The sequence below is a fragment of the Alligator mississippiensis genome, chromosome 1 (genome assembly GCF_030867095.1).
Source record: "Alligator mississippiensis isolate rAllMis1 chromosome 1, rAllMis1, whole genome shotgun sequence".
NCBI classification, from domain to species: Eukaryota; Metazoa; Chordata; order Crocodylia; family Alligatoridae; genus Alligator; species Alligator mississippiensis.
Window position 1 is genome coordinate 31723302 of NC_081824.1, and position 18462 is coordinate 31741763.

Genomic DNA, 18462 nt, shown 5'->3' on the forward strand with positions numbered 1-18462 from the left:
AAACATTTTTCTTTATGTATCCAGTACATCAGTCAGGGGGTTTCTGAGGGGTTCGTTCTAGGTCTGTTATTGTTTACTATTGGAGGAGGAAATTAATATTTGGGTGATGGGATTGAGTGCACAATTAGCAAATGTATGATGCCAAGTAGGGTCGATTTGCAGACTCTGGAGGGTAGGCCTAGGATTCAGGATGACCTGCTTAGACTGGAAAAGTGGTCTACAATCAACCACATGAAATTCAACAAGGAGTAGTACAAAGTCTTGCGCTTGGGACATTGTCATTGAATACCCAAATACAGAATGGGGAATGATGGGCTAGGTTGCAGTACTGCAGAAGAGGGCCTGGGGATTCAAGTAGACCATCAGCTGAGCATAAGCCAACAGTGTGCTATTACTGCCATAGAAGGTCAACAGCATACTAGACTGTACTAAAAGGAATGTCATTTGCAAATCAAGGGAAGTGATTCTTTTGCTGTATTTGGTACTAATGAGGCCTCACCTGGAGTCTTATATCCCATGTTGGGCCCCAAATTTCAAGGAAGATGTGGACAGCTTGGAAAATGTCCAGTGGAGAGCAATACAAATGATTTGAGGCCTGGGAAGCAAGATTTGTGAGGAAAGGTTGAAAGAGCTAGGATATTCCTAGGGGAAGAGAAGACTGAAGGAGTATTTGATAAGTCTTCAGATATGTGAAGCATGATTTTTTTTTATAGAGAGGACAAAGATGGGCTTCTCTGGATGGCTGTAGGGGACAGAACTAGGGGTAGTGTTTTCTTCAAACTGTAGCAGAGGACATGTAGGTTGGAGATGAGGATAAACTTTCTGACTATGAGGATGGCTAAGTATTGGAACAGGCTACCTAGAAAGCCCTCGGAATCTCAATCCTTGGAAGTTTCAAAGGGCAGGTCGGACAGACACTTGCCTGGGATGGTTTCGTGAGGGATGATCTTGTCTTGAGCAGGGGATGGATTAGGTTCCTTTCAGCGCTACTTTCCTGTAATACATTTATAACGGGGGTAGCCAACAAGTAGCACAGGCAGCCTCTGTGTAAGGCATGTGGCAGATTAGGGAGGGAGTAAGGAGCAGAGCAGTTGATTGGGTTGAAGATCAGAGTGCCACTTGGGGTGTGGTGCTTACCTTGAGGCACACCTGGCAAAAAGGTTGGCCCATGGTGATTTAAAGGATCTGTTGTCCTCCATTTGGATTGAAATTGGAATCCTATTAAATGGGTACAAATAGTGCTTCAAGTTTTGCTTTCTATTTAGTAAATAAAAACTCCCCATCTGGTTTAAAAAAAACAAACAATCCTCCCCCCCCCCCCCCAGCCTCCCCCCAACTTGCTCAATGTTTGCTAACATGGTACAAAGCATAAAAATACAGTCATTTAGGTTCTGGAAGTTAAATTTCATAATTGCTCAAATTGGATCAGTCCAAAGCCAGCACCTAGGGCCCATCTGGTGGGGTGCTGCATTCAGGTCATGCTCCAGACTGACTTCTTTCGATACATGTGCAGCACTGGGCCCAGCCCAGCATTTCTCTCAACCCTAAGACCCAGAAGGGGTCACAGAATATATGAAATGGTCACAAACCAACTTTAAAAGTAGATCAACAAACTTTAAAAATGGATTCTCTTTTAAAGAAGAAAAACATAAGAAACTGTGGCTTTTCCCGTCCAGCCTGCATGGGGCTGGTTGGGGCCCTGCTCTGCCCCACACACCCACCCCCTCCCCCACACACTGGAGGCTGGGGCCTGGGGGCAGCGGCTCAGGAGGGAGGGGCACTGGGTTGGGACTGGCCATCGATGTTTACAAATGGGTCTTGGTACAAAAAAGGTTGAGAACCACTGGTAAAGCACACACGTCACATGTAGCACGTGGGGCAGGGTCAGTCCAGCAACCACCGGGAAGGATCATAAGGCTCCTGTGGACCGTGTTTGACATGCACCTTAAATGTATAGATAAGTGTGTTCTCCTGACTGGCAAAAATAAGTGCCATATTTAGTAAATGTATCTACATATTTAGTAGATAGGAGAATCAGCTGTTTCAGAAAATACAGAAAAGCATAAAAGCATCGGTGTAAAACGAGATTAAACTTAACTATATAAAGTAGAGGTGCACTGATATATTGGTCCACATTGGTTTGGCACCAATAAAAGGAAAATTGACATTATCGGCAATTGGCTTTTTTTGGTTAGTACACCTGATAATGTCACCAGTAATTGCTGCGTGCATGCTCGCAGCCAGGAATGCAGCCTGGCAGCTTGGAGAGCAGTGTCCAGCTGGTAAGTCTGGGGGGAAGGGGCGTGGGGCAGGGAAGGGATGTGAGGGGGGGCAGATCAAGGCCCCCACAGTGAGGGGGCGGGAGTGGAGGAAGTACTGCTCAGCTGGGGTGGGGTGTGGGACAGAGCTGCGGGTAGCTCGTCTGGGGTGGGGGCGCAAATCCCCACCACTGTGTGCATGTGCCCTTGGATTTCTGTGCAGGGTGAAGGTGGGCTGTGAGGTTGGGGCCAGGAGCTGCACCAGCCTCTTTATGGTTGGGGGGCCTGTGCTCAGGGCTGGGGCGGGGCAGGTGGTGGTGATGCTGGGAGAGGTTGCTATGGGTTGAGCTATGGCCACTCCAAAATTCTCCATAACCCTCTCCCCACCGTCTCCACCCCTTCTAGCACCTTTACCACCCGCTTTGCCCCTGCCAGCCCCGAGCACAGCTGTGGCCCAGCCCCCCTGCCAGGAAGAGGCTAGCGCAACCCACCTTTGCCCCATGCACAAATCTGGGGTGCACATGCTCCCTCTGCCCCCCTGGGAGTGTGTGCAGCAGTGGAGAGCTGCCTCCCTGCAGCCCTTGGGCAAGCTGCCCCCATGGCTCCGTTCTGTGCCCCCCCCATGCCCCTTCTGCAACACCCTCCACAGAGTTACCTGCTGCATGCTGCTTTCCAAGCTGCTGGGCTGCATGTCAGCTATCAGATCAGTACCAGCCAATATGGCTGGTTAATAATTTGCCATTGGTATTGGCCAAAAAATCTTTATCGGTGCACCCGTAACATAAAGCATCTTTATGAAAGTCATCATAGATTAGCACTTCTGGACACATCTTATTCAAGCATACAATTAGGGATGTAAGTATTGTTTAAAAAATTAGCCATGTTAACCTCCTTTAATTTAGGGGTGCACCGATAGAGATTTTTGGGGCCAATACCGATAGCCGATATTTAAGGAGGCATATTGGCCGATACTGATCCAATTTCTGATACAGCTGCCTCCAGATGGTAAATCTTGTGTGGTGGAAGGGGAGGAAAAGGGCATGGGGGTGCAAATCAACGGAAAAATACACTTGGTTACTACCAGTTAGCAATAAATAACTTTTAGAGTCAAAGTATATGAAATGTATAATGGTGCTAGTAGTAATAGACATGCAAAGGAAAACAAATACAAACAATTACAGTACTACCCTGGTTTCACTAAATATTTGGGGAAACTTAGCTCAAGCTTAATTAATGCAATTCAGGTTCAAAGAGAACCTTCTCTCTATGCCTAGAGAGAAGAGAAAGAGAGAGAGTGAGATCTGAGGTCTCACCAGTCCAAGGCACTCGGGTTCCAATGCTGACAAGTAAAGTGCTTAGCACAATCCTTGAAGGGAGACTATCTGTTTCTTCCAGCTTCTCGAGAACAATAGCGGATGGTGTTGGAGAGATTTCTCTCTTGAAGCACACTTGTTTGCTGCTTTTACAGCTTTTTTTTATACCTTCAGTTTAGCTTCTTCAAAGCATTCTTTTAATTGTGTAAATAATTGTTTTTTCTATTGACAAGGGGTTATCTGGTTTGGAATATCAAGTAACTGATTAACAACCAGGAAAAACAAAAGGTTAAGGAGTAACCAGACACTTAGGAGCCAGCTTGAAATTCTTATGGATAGGAGATATACTGGATGGGATACCTCATTGTTTCTTCTCAGATAGCTTGTCCTGTCAGGGTTTTATATTTTTACCTGTTGTGAATAAGCCTCAGCTTAGCATGACTTTTCCAGATCTTACTGTAGTCTTTTAACAGACTTAAGGGGATTACTTGGAGCATTCATAAACTTTGTGGGGAGGACTTCCACCAGTCATCTCGTGAAAAGTATGACAGCATTTGTGGTCAGGACTCCAACGGTCTGGATGCTGTGATGAACCTTTTACCATTGTTCAAATGTTGCCCATATTCCCTCTGACTTGGTTCCTTACCTCCGCGTTCCCTAACCTGGCAACTGAGTTCTAGTCAATCAAGTTTAAATAAGCCTCCCATAGTGGGACCGGGGAATGTACGGCCTGAAATGTCTATTCCGGGTGGGGAAAAGTCCTTTGTAAATCCAGACTAGAATTGGTCTGATAAATGCTGAGCTGGGTGTGTGTAAATGTGGGTTGATTAGCATTTGGAGCACAGATTCCCCATCATGCAGCGCTCCCCTGCTTCTCTGATCCCAGAATTAACTGCGGTCTTTGCTTCGGCCTTTTTGTTCTCCATCCTGAATGCTAATGAAGGTGCTTTCTGTCCCATCTCCCATGTAAATGATTTGTCATCTGGTTCCATCTCGGATGCAAATGAGACCTAGGGGAGTTGTTTCACTCTTCTCATCCTTGTTTGGAGGGCTTTAGGTGCGTCTCCCATTGCATCTTCATTGTCTTTCGTAATCAGTCCTTGCTCAGGTAGAGGTGGGGAGGGGGAACACGAACATGCTTCCCAAGAACATGGAGCTGAGAGGTAACAGGCAGTTGGTGGCAGTGGCATTGGGAGCAGAGCTGCAGCGAAATTTGGGGTGGATGCAGCATCCTCCCAGTGCCACCGGTGCCCACTCCCAGCCCAGCCCCTGCCGAGAATAGCCCTGTGCAGCCCTGGCTGTAGCCCACCCTGCACAGATCCCCATGCCCTCCTGGGGTACAAGCAGTGGCTGGAGTTGCTTCCTCCCCCCCCCCCCCCCAATGAATCGGGGCTCCAGCTCCCAAAATCCACCCCCCCCCCCCGCCCCGCCTGGGCAGTGCCTGCCCCTACCCGTTCCATCACCTGCCCCTGCCCCCTCCATCACCGTGGGGGGCATTGATCTTCCCCAGTCTGCTGGGGTCCACTGGCACTGTGGGAGGGAGGGAGCAGGCAGTGTGGGTTGGGGACAGGTTTAAACTTTTTAAGTACCTAGTTATCTCTCTTAAGCTGGCTTTTGGGCACCTGTGAACAAGCTTAATTGACAAGCCATTAGGCTGCCTGCTGTTTTCCTCTTTAACTTCATGGACTATGGGTACTAGTTTCCCTTTGCCCTCGCGCTTGCCCTTTCCCCTCTCCTCCTCCTCCCTCCCTCCCTCCCTCCCTCCCTCCCTCCCTCCCTCTCGACTGCCCTGCTGCCTGCCTTTTCCTGAGGCACTGTGCTGGTGCTGCTTCCCTTTCCTGCCAGGTTGCGCCCTGTGCTAAATGTTAACTGGTAATGCATTACTAGCACTGTATAAATATATTTATCATTTAAACAGTTAACCTTTTACATGTCTACATACAATGCAGGTATAAAAAGGGAACATCAACTGGAAGTGGTCTTGCATTCAGACACAGGATGGCAAGGCTCTATCCTGTTCTGTTGTTCACACTTTAAAAAAAAAAAAAAAAAAAAAAAGGATATGCAAATACTGGAAAAAGGTCAAAGGACTGGCATAAAAATAATGCAGGGGTTAGTAAACAATCCTTTCAGATTTTAAAGCTCAAATTCTTCAGGTTATCAATGGGGAAAATTGAGACATGTTCAGCTATTCGTATAGAAGAAGAGATCTGATAGTGAATTACTTGCCAGTCTTGCAGATAAGGTTTAAAAAGGCTCCGTGGCTGGAAGTTGAAGTTGGACAAATTTTGGCTTTGAGATAAAATACAGTTTCCAAGCACGGAGGAGGCAGAGTAGTTTGGCAGAGCTCGTGGTGTCTTTTCTGTGTATTTTTAAAAACAAAATCGGATTTAAAAAAAAAAAAAGATGCTTTCGATACAGCTTCAGGGGAAAATTGATGTAGCCTGTGTATACAGGAAACCAGACTAAATGATATTAGTATTTTCTTGTGGCCTTAAAATCTGTGAATCATTAAATCTGCCTTGAATTAATTTATCTTATTCTTGACAACATAATTGCTAACAATTTTGTAGTTGGCAGTAAAAGCTTTTAGGAGGGCCCCTTCATAGCTTAGTTCAAGTTGATATTTCAATTTAGTGCAAGTTCCTGACTGTCATGGCATTGCATATATTATAAAATAACAATATATTAGCATACTAATAATATTAATTGTGAATGTTTGCTAAATAGAATTATTGAGAGTTATTTTTCATTTGATTCCATTAAATGGACATGAGGTTTTGGGATAGTAAAGTGGGACAACTACTTTTCAATTAGGAGGAGAGTTGTTATAGTTCGTATTGTTAGCATCCCGAAGAGCCCCAATCATAGAGTAGTAGAGAAGTAGGGCTAGAACATGAAACATGATCTTATTGTGCTTGGATCTTATCAGCTAGGACAAGACAACATGGATACAAATAGGCAGGGAAGTACAAGTAAGTAATAAAACTAAATGAATCAGCAGAATTATCCACTTGGCACAAGAGTAGCTGAATTGCTGGCACACTTTCTGTAGGCATCATGGCAAAGGAGCATATTAAGGAGATCGAGGTGAGCCTGAGTGATCTGGGGAGGAATAACAGGGAAATAGGGGCTCTTCAAGTGTGGGCAGCAGCAAGGAGAAAGCATTAAGGTGCTTGTTTGAAGCTCTTAAAGGGTGACTGAGGCTGTTATCATGGGCCAGTCAGCAGATAAAAAATGATAGTCCCATTAAAAGCCTTAAGTGAAGACTGGTAGGGAGTGTAAAAGAGAAGATGAAGCCAGTGGAGGGCTGTAGAGAGTGGGGGAGTTTTGGGCAAAGGGGCAAGCTAAAAACATTATCTTTGCAGCAACACTTCGAATGCGTGATTAGGGCAGGCCACTGTTGTCAAAGCAGGCGAAAGATGTTGCAGTAATCTAGACATGAGGGAATAGCTTTCACTTTGCAAGTACGTGTTATGCAGAATGAATCCGCAAGGCTTTATGTGTGGCTTTGGAGGGAGGGACAAGTAGAAGAAGACACAAGTAATGTTCCTGAGGGAAGGATAGTACTTTTTTTACACAGGTGGCAGTTTTGGGGTGGATTAAACTAATTTGATGAGCTTTAGTTCAAATACCCCAGCCACCATTTATAAGTGCAGGGACACTGATACATGAGGCTGCAGGAGCATGGCAGTTGCCAGACCCCAGCAGATTCGATTGATCAAGTCTGCTCTAACACACTGGAATTCCAGTATGTTGGAGTAGTCTCTGCACTTGTGTATAGTTGCCCATAGAGATCTTAAATACAGGCTAAGAGCTTTAGTTTCATAGATGTAGGGTCGAAAGGGACCTTGCAGATGTTCTAGTCTGACCCCCTGCCCTGGGCAGGAGAGAAAACTGGGCTCAAATGACCCCAGCTAGGTAATCGTCAAGCCTCCTCTTACAACCCCCAAGATAGGAGCCAGCACTACTTCCCTTGGAAGTTGGTTCCAGATCCTAGCCGCCCTGACTGTGAAGTAGTGCCTTCTAATGTCTAGTCTGAACCTACCCTCTAACAATTTTATGGCCATTATTCCTTGTTACTCTGGGAGGCGCTTGGGGGAACAAGGTCTCTCCCATTCCCCGCTGGTCCCCCTTTTTATAGAGTTTTATAGAGGTCCCCTCAGCCTTCTCTTGTGAAGGCTGAATAGGTTCAGGTCCCGTAGCCTCCCCTTGTAGGGCCTGCCCTGCTGTCCCCGGATCATGTGAGTGGCCCTCCTTTGGACCCTCTCAGTGCTGTCTGCATCACTCCAGAAGTGTGGTGCCCAGAACTGGATACAGTACTCCAACTGCAGCCTGACCAGTGTCGCATAGATGGGGAGGATCACCTCCTTGGACTTGCTTGTGATGCATCTATGGATTCATGACAAGGTGCGGTTAGCCTTACTGACCGTGTCCTCACACTGGCGGCCCATATTCATCTTAGAATCGATAATGACTCCAGATCTTTTTGCCGCTGTGCTTTCGAGAAGAGAGTTCCCCAGCCTATAGGTATGCTGCTGGTTCTTAGTGCCCAAGTCCAGCACCTTGCACTTGTCAGTATTGAATCCCATCCTGTTCTCATTTGCCCACCCCTGTAACTTGTCCAGGTCCAGCTGTATCATGTCCCTTTCTCCTAGCATACCCACCTCACCTCAAATCTTGGTGTCGTCTGCGAATTTAAACAGGGTGCTTTTCACCCCCTCGTCCAAGTCTCTAATAAAGAAATTGAACAGTTTGGATAGGAGATGGTTGTAAAGTAGAGATGGTGATTTTTTTTTTTTATTTTTTTTTGTGGAGATTACCCATAGATATGACAAAGAAGAAAAGGAAACCAAGAAAGGAGCTATGTAGAACTCTCTCACAGAAAGCTGGAGGGAGTAAGGAGGGGGATCCTCCAAAGGACACAGTAAAGGAACTGTTATAGAGGTGACTCAGAACCAGGAAAGCAAAGTTGCAGAAACCAAGAGAGAGGATGGTGTTTCGAAAAGAACACTGGACTGTTGAAGGCAACTGACTGGTCAAGGATGGACTACGGAGGCTGAGCATTGTCCTTGTACACCTTACTATAGATCTTGGGAAGAGTGATCTCTATTCAAGAAGTAGATGTCAGTCAGACTGGAAGAGGTTTCGAATGCAATTGCAGTAGATGTACTTCAAGGATTAACTGCAGTCTGTGTAATGAGTTTTTTTTGGCATGCTTTTTCTCTTTGAAAAACTAGTTGAGATCCTCTGTAGAGAGAGAGAGAGAGAGAGAGAGAAAGGTTGGGTGAAGAAGTTAATTGCATTAATGAGGTGGGAGGAGGTGGGATTGTGTGGTCATAGAATTTACTTAAATTGAAATAGTGTTAACTAGGAAGATGGCAGAACTGAAGGGGAGAGAGTCAGTTGTACTGGAGATCATTAGCCTGGCCACAGTATTTCCTCCACAGGTACTCTGTGATTTTAAAGCCAGAGCTGAGCAAGCATATGTTTAGGGTGGGTCAGGGCAAAATATCAGATGAAAGACTGGTTTGGAGTCATGATTCAGTGTGTCAAGGCCAACTATCAGATGACAACTTCTAAATTTTGGCTTAATGTCATTAGTCAGGGGTATACAAAGCTGAGCAGCCTGCTGCTTCTCTGCAAGTCCCTTAAATAGCTGAGTCACTTTGTGTGACAATGAAAGCCATGGGCAGGTAGTCGATCAGGCTGTGGACATAGGAAGGTAGTAATCCTGTTCGTGTGAGTTTGAGACATCACAGGAACCTGTGATGGGGGAGGGACAAAAGACTAAAATGTTAACAGTTGTAGGAAAGAGGAATTTTTTTCAGCCTTTTCCATGCTCACACACCCAATAAACATAAAATAACCACATCACATATTTGATTTAGCTAAAACTTATAACAGTGGAGTTAGACATGCACCCAGTGGAAGGAGGGGAAGTGGTTCATACCATGGACTTCAAATAGCAAAGCCAGCAGGATTGATAATACTTCCAGAGATGTGAGATCTCAGCCAGTTAGTTTCACAAAGATCAATATAGAGAATCTTTTGAGCTATTGAATAGCAGAGGTAAAACTGTTAGCGCTGTTGCAGAGTAAAGCAACTGAACCTGTCTATATGCAGTTAATTACTGGAGATTAATGATTCGGGAGGCATTCCATGAAGGGAAGGCAACATGTGCAGCAAACAACAGTTTTCTTTTCCTTTGGGGAGGCATCTAAGTAATAACAGTAAAGGGTTTCAGATGAAGAATTCGTGAAAGGACTAAGGGGATTTATAACAGACCATTGCCAACAGACTTGTTTGCTTTACAGTGACATCTTAGGCCAGCCCACTAATTGAACAAGACCTCCCCGTTATATATGGCATTTTAAAATGATACAATCAACCTGAAATCGAATTTTAAAGAGAGTCAAGAATAGGGTTGGCAAGTGTGCCTACTCCTGAGTGCCATTGTCAGGATTTGTGTATTTGCAGTTAACTTCCCATTTTAAACTTTTGCCCCCCACTTTGTTGCTTTGTCAGTGTCCTGCACAAACAGGGGAAACAATGACTCATTGCAGTCAAATTGACAGTATATTTTTCTGTAACTTCTGGTGAAAGTACACTGTGACAGGGCAGCAAGCTTGCCCCGTCATGGAGCTCTGAAGGAGTGAAGGGAGAAAAGGAACTTGCCTTGGCAACGCGCCTGGGAGAACCTAGAGCGGGACATAGAGGAGAGGGACCCAGATGAAAACAAAAACAAGGAGCTGCAGGGGTGGAGAGAGCAGTGTGAAAGGGGCTGCTGTGGGGGACGCAGTAGATAGACAGGGAGAATTAAAGGGGAACCGGATGTTTAGTCGGTTCCTGAAAAGAGAAGAAAAATGCCAACAAGATCCATGGGAACACAGGAGGGAGATGGCATATGGCTGAGAGGGGACTGGAAGAAGAGTCCTAAAGACAGACTTACCTACGAAGCCAGAGAGACGAGGCAGTGGAGACAGCCCTGTCAGTGACTCCAGTGGACTTTGGGTCCGTTCAGGTGGGAAGCTAGAAAAAGAAAGATACAAAACCGAGTGGGGAGATGAGCTAGGAGAGGTGATCCCTCATGTTCAGATACTGCTAGATAAGGACAGGAGTGACGGTCTGCTTGGCATCTGTGGGTAAGAATGTGGCAAGTGACCAGGAGTGAGAGTGTTCCGAGCAAGAGACAGAACAAAGTACTTCAAGGGTGTTAATTCCCTAGGGGAGATGTAGTAAATATGAAGCTGTAACATCAAGTGTGGTAAAGTCAGGGCATGGGGATAGTGGACCCTGTGAATAGGAGTCAGTTGTTTAGAAGATTGTGGGCTCAGCTGCTCGACAGTTCAGTGGGTGGGAAACTGGCTACAAGGCAGGACCCAGAGCATTCTTGTGAATGGATCTATGTCATCCTGGCGTAAAGTGGCCAGTGGTATCCCTCAGGGGTCCATGCTTGGACCGGTGCTTTTCAACATCTTTATCAATGATTTGGATGGGGGAGTGAAAAGCTTGCTGGCCAAGTTTGCGGACGACACCAAGTTATAGGGCAGTGTGGTCACATCAGAAGACAGGTTGCAGATACAGGCAGACCTGGACAGGCTTGAGTTGGGCAAACCAGAACCAGATGAAGTTTAACACTTCCAAGTATAAGGTGCTCCATCTGGGGGCAAACAACCCTCAATATACATACAGGCTTGGTGGTCGCAGCTTGACTTGTGCCACGGCCGAAAGGGACCTAGGGGTAATGATTGATCATCGTATGAATATGAGCTTTCAGTGCAAGGCAGTAGTCAGCAGAGTAAACAACATGCTGGCATGCATCAGCTGATGCATCTCATGTAAATCTAAGGAAGTGATACTCCTGCTGTACTCGGCATTGATGAGACTGCAGCTGGAGTACTGCATCCAGTTCTGGGCGCCACACTTCAATAAGGACATGGAAAACCTTGAAGGGGATCCAGAAAAGAGCCATCCGTATGACCAGGGACTTGCAAGGCAAGCCATACGAGGAAAGGCTGAGGGACCTGGGCCTCTTTAGCCTAAAGAAGAGAAGGTTGAGAAGGGACTTGGTAGCGGCTTACCACTATATCAGAGGAGTGCATCAGGAGCTTGACGAATAACTGTTCACTAGGGCAGCCCCGGGAAGACCAGGACCAATGGGTACAAACTCCTGGAAGGCCACTTCAGGCTTAATACCAGGAAAAACTCCTACACAGTCAGGGTGTCCAGACTGTGAAATAAACTCTCTCCAGAGATGGTGCAGTCACCTACCCTGGAGGTTTTCAGGAACAGAATATAGTCACCTCGCTGGGGTCACCTAACCCCAGTTGTCTTCCTGTCTAGAGCAGGAGGGGCTGGACTAGATGATCTGCAAGGTCCCTTCCAGCCCCTAACCATCTATGAACTGCAGATATGATACCAACCTTGTTGCTCAGGATTGTGTTTATCTTTGTACCTTTTTTTCCCCCCATCAGTCATGGCAGGAGAGAAATAAGAGAGGTTACCCAGCCCATAAAAGAGATGATAACTTTTTATTTTTTAAGGCGTGGCTAATCACTCACATACACATAGATATTACCTGTAACAATTGGTACTACACAATTGTCAGACAGGTGATTTAGGATATTTTTTTTTTTTTGGTTTCTTTGTTTAAAATAGATACACTTTCTTAAACTGCATAGCCCTAAAGTGCTTTGAACCTCACTCTAATTGTTCAGTTTCTTGTCTATATGCCATCACTCCAGCTGGTCTGTTGGCTACTTTTTAAATTAAAAACATTTAACAAACCTAAGACTTTTTTTTTTCCTCCCTCTTCCTCTCAAGATACTGTAGACTCGTATCTCTACCCAATGGCATAAGAAGCAATATTGGGAATTACTTAATTTCCTTTACTTTTCGAAGTGCATGTCTATATGTGGTAGTATTAAATATTCAGTCTCCATACCTCTAAATATTTGGTCTAAATGAGTAATTTATGCTAATTCAGTTGTTTCTAGCATATTTTGAGTAATTGAAGGGAGCAAAATGGCAGCTGTAAGGATTGGATAGTACAGTGCAACATTTAGGTTCAATAAAAAGTAGGGTTATTTTGGGGAACTCCTTGCTCATCTATATGAGGAAATAAATCATATTTTAACTTTTTGTTTAGGGTGTGGTTTTCCCTTTTTCATTTAATATTTTGCCTGAAGTGGCATATTAATCTAATTGCTAGTCAGTGTAATATATTTATGAACCAGAAATGGTCATTCTGATGACTTGGTCTTTTTCTAACAGTCCAGAGGACTTAACCAAGCCATTCCTGCATTATGCATCATAATTCGGGGTGGATGTGTTTAAAAGAAAAATATTCCAGAACTAGCAAATTGCCTGTCAAGAATGACGGGGGAAGGGGGACTGGTGAGGATGGAGCCCTGTGTCCATCCCCGTGCCCCCCCCCCCCCCACTTTGGGTCTGACCCCGCTATGACCGAGGGGTTCCTACTTCCTCAGCTGGCCCTGTCACTTTTAAAGTGCTCTACCCAATTTTTTTTTTTTTTTCTCTGTAGAGGTGTGGTGGAGGGAGCCCGCTGCACCGGAGGCTGCAGGAGGAGATCAGGCTGATGGAGGGGCTCCTGCCTTTCCTCAGCTGGCCCCACCACTTGTAAAGTGCTCGTGCCACTTTATTTTTTTCTTTGCCATGTATGGAGATGGGGCGAAGGGAGCAGCCACACCAGAGGCTGCAGGAGGAGATGGCACTGGCGGAGGGGCTCCTGTTCTAACTCGGCTGGCCCAGCCCCGGTTGCCTGGCCACACAGCCAGTCGGTGCATGCACAGTTGGGCAAAAGTGTTACAGACAGACTAAACCTTTTATTATATTACATACCTCTATTCTTCTCAGGCTTGATGCTTCTGCCTGCATGATTTACTCCTTTTTTTGGTTTGGTTTGGGTTTTTTTAAAGATTTTCCCTACAGTTGCTTACCTGAAGACTAGCTTGCAGAGCTGTCTCCTCTTCAGGTGCATGAAATGTTCAGTTATGTAAGACCGCTGTAATATAAAATAATCCCCAAAAGAAAAAGGAACACATAGGAAAAACTAGACACAACAGTTGAGAAACATTATAATATAATTGCAAAAATTATTACAAAAAAGACATTAACCATGAATATGCAGACATGCATTTGCCTTTTTGCATTTCCACTAGGTAGTTTGGGAATTGATATAACTTGACTGTTCATATAAATGGACTAAAGGTAAGTGAGGGTCAGCTGCAGTTTCTTCGCTTTATTCTTTGTTTATCAGTGGCTTATTGGCAGCCTATAGAAAACTGTTTGTGCAAGGACAGTTCCAAAAAACTGGAGTGATCTGGATTACCAACCAATGAGGAATTTTTGTCAATTTTATACATTTTGTATGTGTTCTTAGAAAATAAGTGGGGGAAAAAGTATTTCCAGTAATTGCCATGAATCACGTGAAAGCATTGAAAAATCCTCCAACAACCTCTGGCTTGAAACATTGCCTTTGGCTTCAGCATTTCTCTGAAATACTGCTCTCCTCAGTACCTTTAGACAAGATAGAGTTAATGAGACTGTGTCCTTTCTTTTAAACCTTTGTACTTTTCCAGCAAGTACCTCCACAGAATGCCCTTCTATATTCAGCATCAGCCCCTCGTTCATGCACCACTGGGGGGGAAAAAAAAAAAAAAAGGCCGGGGGGGGGGGGGGGGTACACACATCAGATATTTGTACGTATACAGTAATATTATGGCCTTATTATGTGACCTCTAGCCTTTCTCTTTTTCTTCCTGCCCTTGTAGAAATACTATTTTTTTGAATATTCCTAAAGTTTCTCTTCTAAAAGCATAAGAAAGTTGAGGAACTTGCAGTCCATCAACCTGTCCCTAATATTAATCTGGTTCACTTCTTGCTTTCTTGTCATCAATCTTATGGTCTCTATAAATAATTCTTAGTTGCTGCTGGATTTATCTGTGGGTATTATGCCTTTGACTTCTGACAGGTTTGTTATCTTTTGCATGATATAGCTCTACCAGACTCTCTACTTACTTTTAGTAATATGAACAGAGGTGCTGCCTAGCAGCAGGTAGTGGTTCTCCATACTCTAAAGGCCTGGCTCATACAGAATAACTGTTTATAAACATGGTTAGTTTAAACTGAAAAATTTAAAGCAGTTGTTCAAGTAAATAGTTCTTCATTGGTTTCCTAGTAATACCTAGAAATTTATTTTGAGACTAGCCGAATCTCAAATACCTTTTTTGAGTTCAGCCACTTCTTTGCTTAATTCCCTTAGCTCTCCTTTGTAGATTATGATTAGACTAGGTACATTAGGTTAAATGCATGTACCACTTTTATAACAGCTTGCTATCGGTATCACTTTTTATCATGCTTGTAAAATTGATATAGTTCAGATTCACCATATTTCTGTGGCTAAAATAAATGACTCGGTTGACATTTACCACTGATTTACTGTAGTCTAAGTTTAAGTAGATAGATGGATTTTTATCATTTATTTGTCCAACAATATGTGTGTGGGGGGAGGGGCAGGTGGAGAATACACTAGTTGAGACTCTTCTGCAATGGTACTCTTCATTTGGTAAGCATTCCTGTTAAATTGATCATTTTCATTGCAAGCTCCTGTTTTATTTGTGTATTGTTTAGTAGGGGTGTGTGAAGCGGGCCGTATTCCATTCGGATTCAGCCCGAATCGGGGACAGTGATTCAGTTCGTTGATTTGGATTGCTGTCCCTGATTTTGATTCGGCCAAATCCGAATCTGAAGATCTGATGCTGATTCGGAGAATCAGCTGTTTGGATATAGACACAGCTTTTAAATGTTTTTTCTACATACCTTGAGGTACCACCATGGCTCGTGAATGCTGCAGTGGTGGGGTGGATGGAGCATCGCACAGGAGTGTAGGCCCCCCCCCCCCCCCCCCCCACATGCTTAGTGGCAAACCCTGAAGTGGATCGGAAGTACTTCTGGTCCAATTCCAGGTCTGCCGGGGAGTGTACTAGTGCGCCCCCTCCACCCCCCCTCGGCTCAGCAGTTGGCTACAGGTGGACCCCAGGTCCCCCCCCCAGACCCAGGAGGCACCAGTTGACAAACTGGGGGGATGTGGGGGGCTCACCAGCGAGCTCCATGGCAGACCTGGAAGTGGACCAGAAATGCTTCTGGTCCACTTCTGGGTCTGCTGCCAAGTGTGTTGGGGACCCCCCTGCGCTCCTGTGGGACACTCCATGTGCCCCAGCATCGCAACATTCACAAGCTGCCTGGTACCTAGAGGTATGTAGAAAAAACATTAAAATCTGTGTCTATGTCCAAATCTTTGAATCTTTCCAAATTGATTTGGAGGATTCTAATTTGATTCAGAGAGATTAAAGGGTCTCCTGATTCGATTCAGATTCGGAGATTTGGCCACTGAATCAGGCCAGATTGAATCAGGGACCGAAGCTTCGCACAGCCCTATTTAGGTGGCTGCTGCTACTGTCGTCATTCTTAACAACAGGCACATTCTCCTTTTGGCTGTCTTGATAGGATTAGAATGAGTTTTGGTTGTAGCATCTGTAACTGCTGGAATATAGTCAGTTTCTCTGTTGTTTTTCCTTTAAAGAAAAACCCCCAAAACTTAAATTGATGCTACTTAATCCGATCCATCCCTAGAAGAATGAACATGTTAACACTATGTACAGATACCCAGTAATCCAGTAAAAACAGGCTATTTAGTCATAGTTGACACAACTCAAATGGAAAAAGTTATGAAGCTTAATTTATGAAATGATTGTAAACTTTTGGGTACTAACTATATTGGGTGAAGGGGCTTATTAAACAGTAGACTCCAAGCAGGTCATTTGTTCCATGACATTTCAAGTTTTAAATATAATGATGAAATTGAAATTTATGAGAGCATGTAAACTGTATCTAACCATGGGGAGAGACACATTTTTGAAGGGAGGAAGGGGAAGTGTCAGTAGTGATGTGAAATGGCAGACTCTTGCATTTCAAGTACATATTGTTGTTCAGCCTGAATGCACCAGTTTTTCCAGGATTTCTTGTACTACAGTACCTGGAATGGAGCTGTAATCAAATAAAAGGAAACCTGCTAGCAACTTTAAGGTCATTTTTCTGGCCACTGAATTTATTCAGTAATCTTTGAAAGCCACAGCATTTACTGATATTTCTGCAAGGCACGTTACTCTGCCTGTCATGCTGCCAAACAATTTGAGTACTAGCAAATGAGCTCTGTGTCATGGTATCGTTTCTGAATCCTTTATTACCTCAACAAACTGTTGCTGTCAAGTAAATCATTCCTTACATCATAAAGTGGCAGCCTAAATTGCACCTAAAAGAATTCATGGAAACTTGTGTTCCTCTTCAGACTTCTTAAGTCATACAAGTACTGCTAATCAGACATGATTGAAATTCTTGTAATTTATCATGTCAGTGAATTGAACTAATGCTTTTTGGATGGCAGCCATGGATAATATTGCTTTGATGTAAAGATGGCTATTGCATGAGCATAGCAGTTGGGTTAATCTTTGTATGAGCCAATGCTCTTACACTTTTTAATGTTTTGTGGTGCAGTAACGTTTTGTTGTGACAGATGTCATTTGACTGACTTGGTCACCAAGAGTCATCATTTCAGTCCCTAGTAGAGCTCTTGAGCATATGAACTATGCAAGTTGAAATTTGGCTGCATTGTTGTGCAGATTGTTTTAATATATGACCAAGAGACTTCAAAGGCCAGATTCTTTTGTATCCAAGTCGGCTTAGACCACCTGTGTGTGATATCGGTGTGTACTGCTCAAGTCTTTGCACCTGCTTTGTAACACTTTGTTATTTTGGTCTTAAGACTAAGTCAAGAAGAGCAATGAGTAGGAGGAGGACCCGACCACCTTTTTCTGTTAACTGTTTTTTCAAGGATTTGTGTAGGGTCAGTAGGACCATACCTAGGCACCTTGTAGGTGGAATAGTCACTTGGGGCCAGATTCTAAACTTTATTAGTATGTTTAATCTGGTGGTTTGCAGGTAACAGTAGATGCTTTTCACATCTGAATTATAAATGGAATACACAGAAGTGGAAGGGACCTCTTGCCATAGCAGGGCACTGGACTTTATCCATCCAAAACTCTTGAGGAAGAGACAATATCTTTTATTAGACCAGCTAAATAATCCCCTGCTAATTGCGTTCCCTTTCATGAACTGATTCAGCACATTCTTAAAACAAGGTAGGTTTTTTGCCCCTACTACTATTGGAAATGGTATGTTCCAGAACAAACCTTGCACCTTTTACATGTAGAGGTATACCAATACACTGGTACAATATTGGAGTGACACTGATATAAAGATGTGGCTAATTTAATGTCCCGTGCATGCATGGGAAGTGGGGGCGGCTTCCATAGCTGCACACACCCCGGGAGGGTGTGGGGGGCGTATGCCCCTAGATCTGTGTGGGATGGGGTGGGCTGCCGCTGTGGGCTGGCCCCAGCATGCAGCGGCAGCCCACCCTGCACAGATCTAAGGGCCACACTCCCGCTGTGCCCTCCCGGGGTGCATGCAGCAGCAGGAGCTGTGTCTCATCCTCTCTGTCCCACATCCTGCCCCACCCCAACTGGGTAGTGCCTGCCCCTGCCCCAGCCCCATTCCCTCCCTCACTGCAGGGGCCTTGATCTGCCCCCTCACAGCCCTTCCCTCCCTCCTCCCCTTCCACCACAACAGACTTATGAGCCAGACACTGTTCTTCAAGGTGCCAGGGTGTGTATCGGAAACATGGATGGTATCAGCCAATATGCCTCCCTAAGAATTGGGTATTGGTATCGGCCCCAAAAATCTCTACCAGTACACCCTTACTTTCATGACCAGTTCATACCCATATGATGTTTTGCTACCATTGCTCT

At 44.7% G+C, this 18462-nt stretch overlaps 1 protein-coding gene and 1 long non-coding RNA gene across 3 annotated transcripts in view; one reads left to right on the forward strand and one right to left on the reverse strand.

Annotated features, from left to right (window-relative positions):
• MBOAT2 (membrane bound O-acyltransferase domain containing 2) overlaps positions 1 to 18462 on the forward strand; it is a 229023-nt gene that overhangs the window by 65500 nt on the left and 145061 nt on the right. The gene's annotated exons all lie outside the window — the stretch shown is intronic.
• LOC109284387 (uncharacterized) lies at positions 918 to 3686 on the reverse strand. The gene is made up of 3 exons (XR_002091831.2): positions 3572 to 3686; positions 1138 to 1218; positions 918 to 994 (listed from the first exon to the last, which is right to left on the reverse strand). It is a non-coding gene; the product is annotated as an uncharacterized LOC109284387 (long non-coding RNA).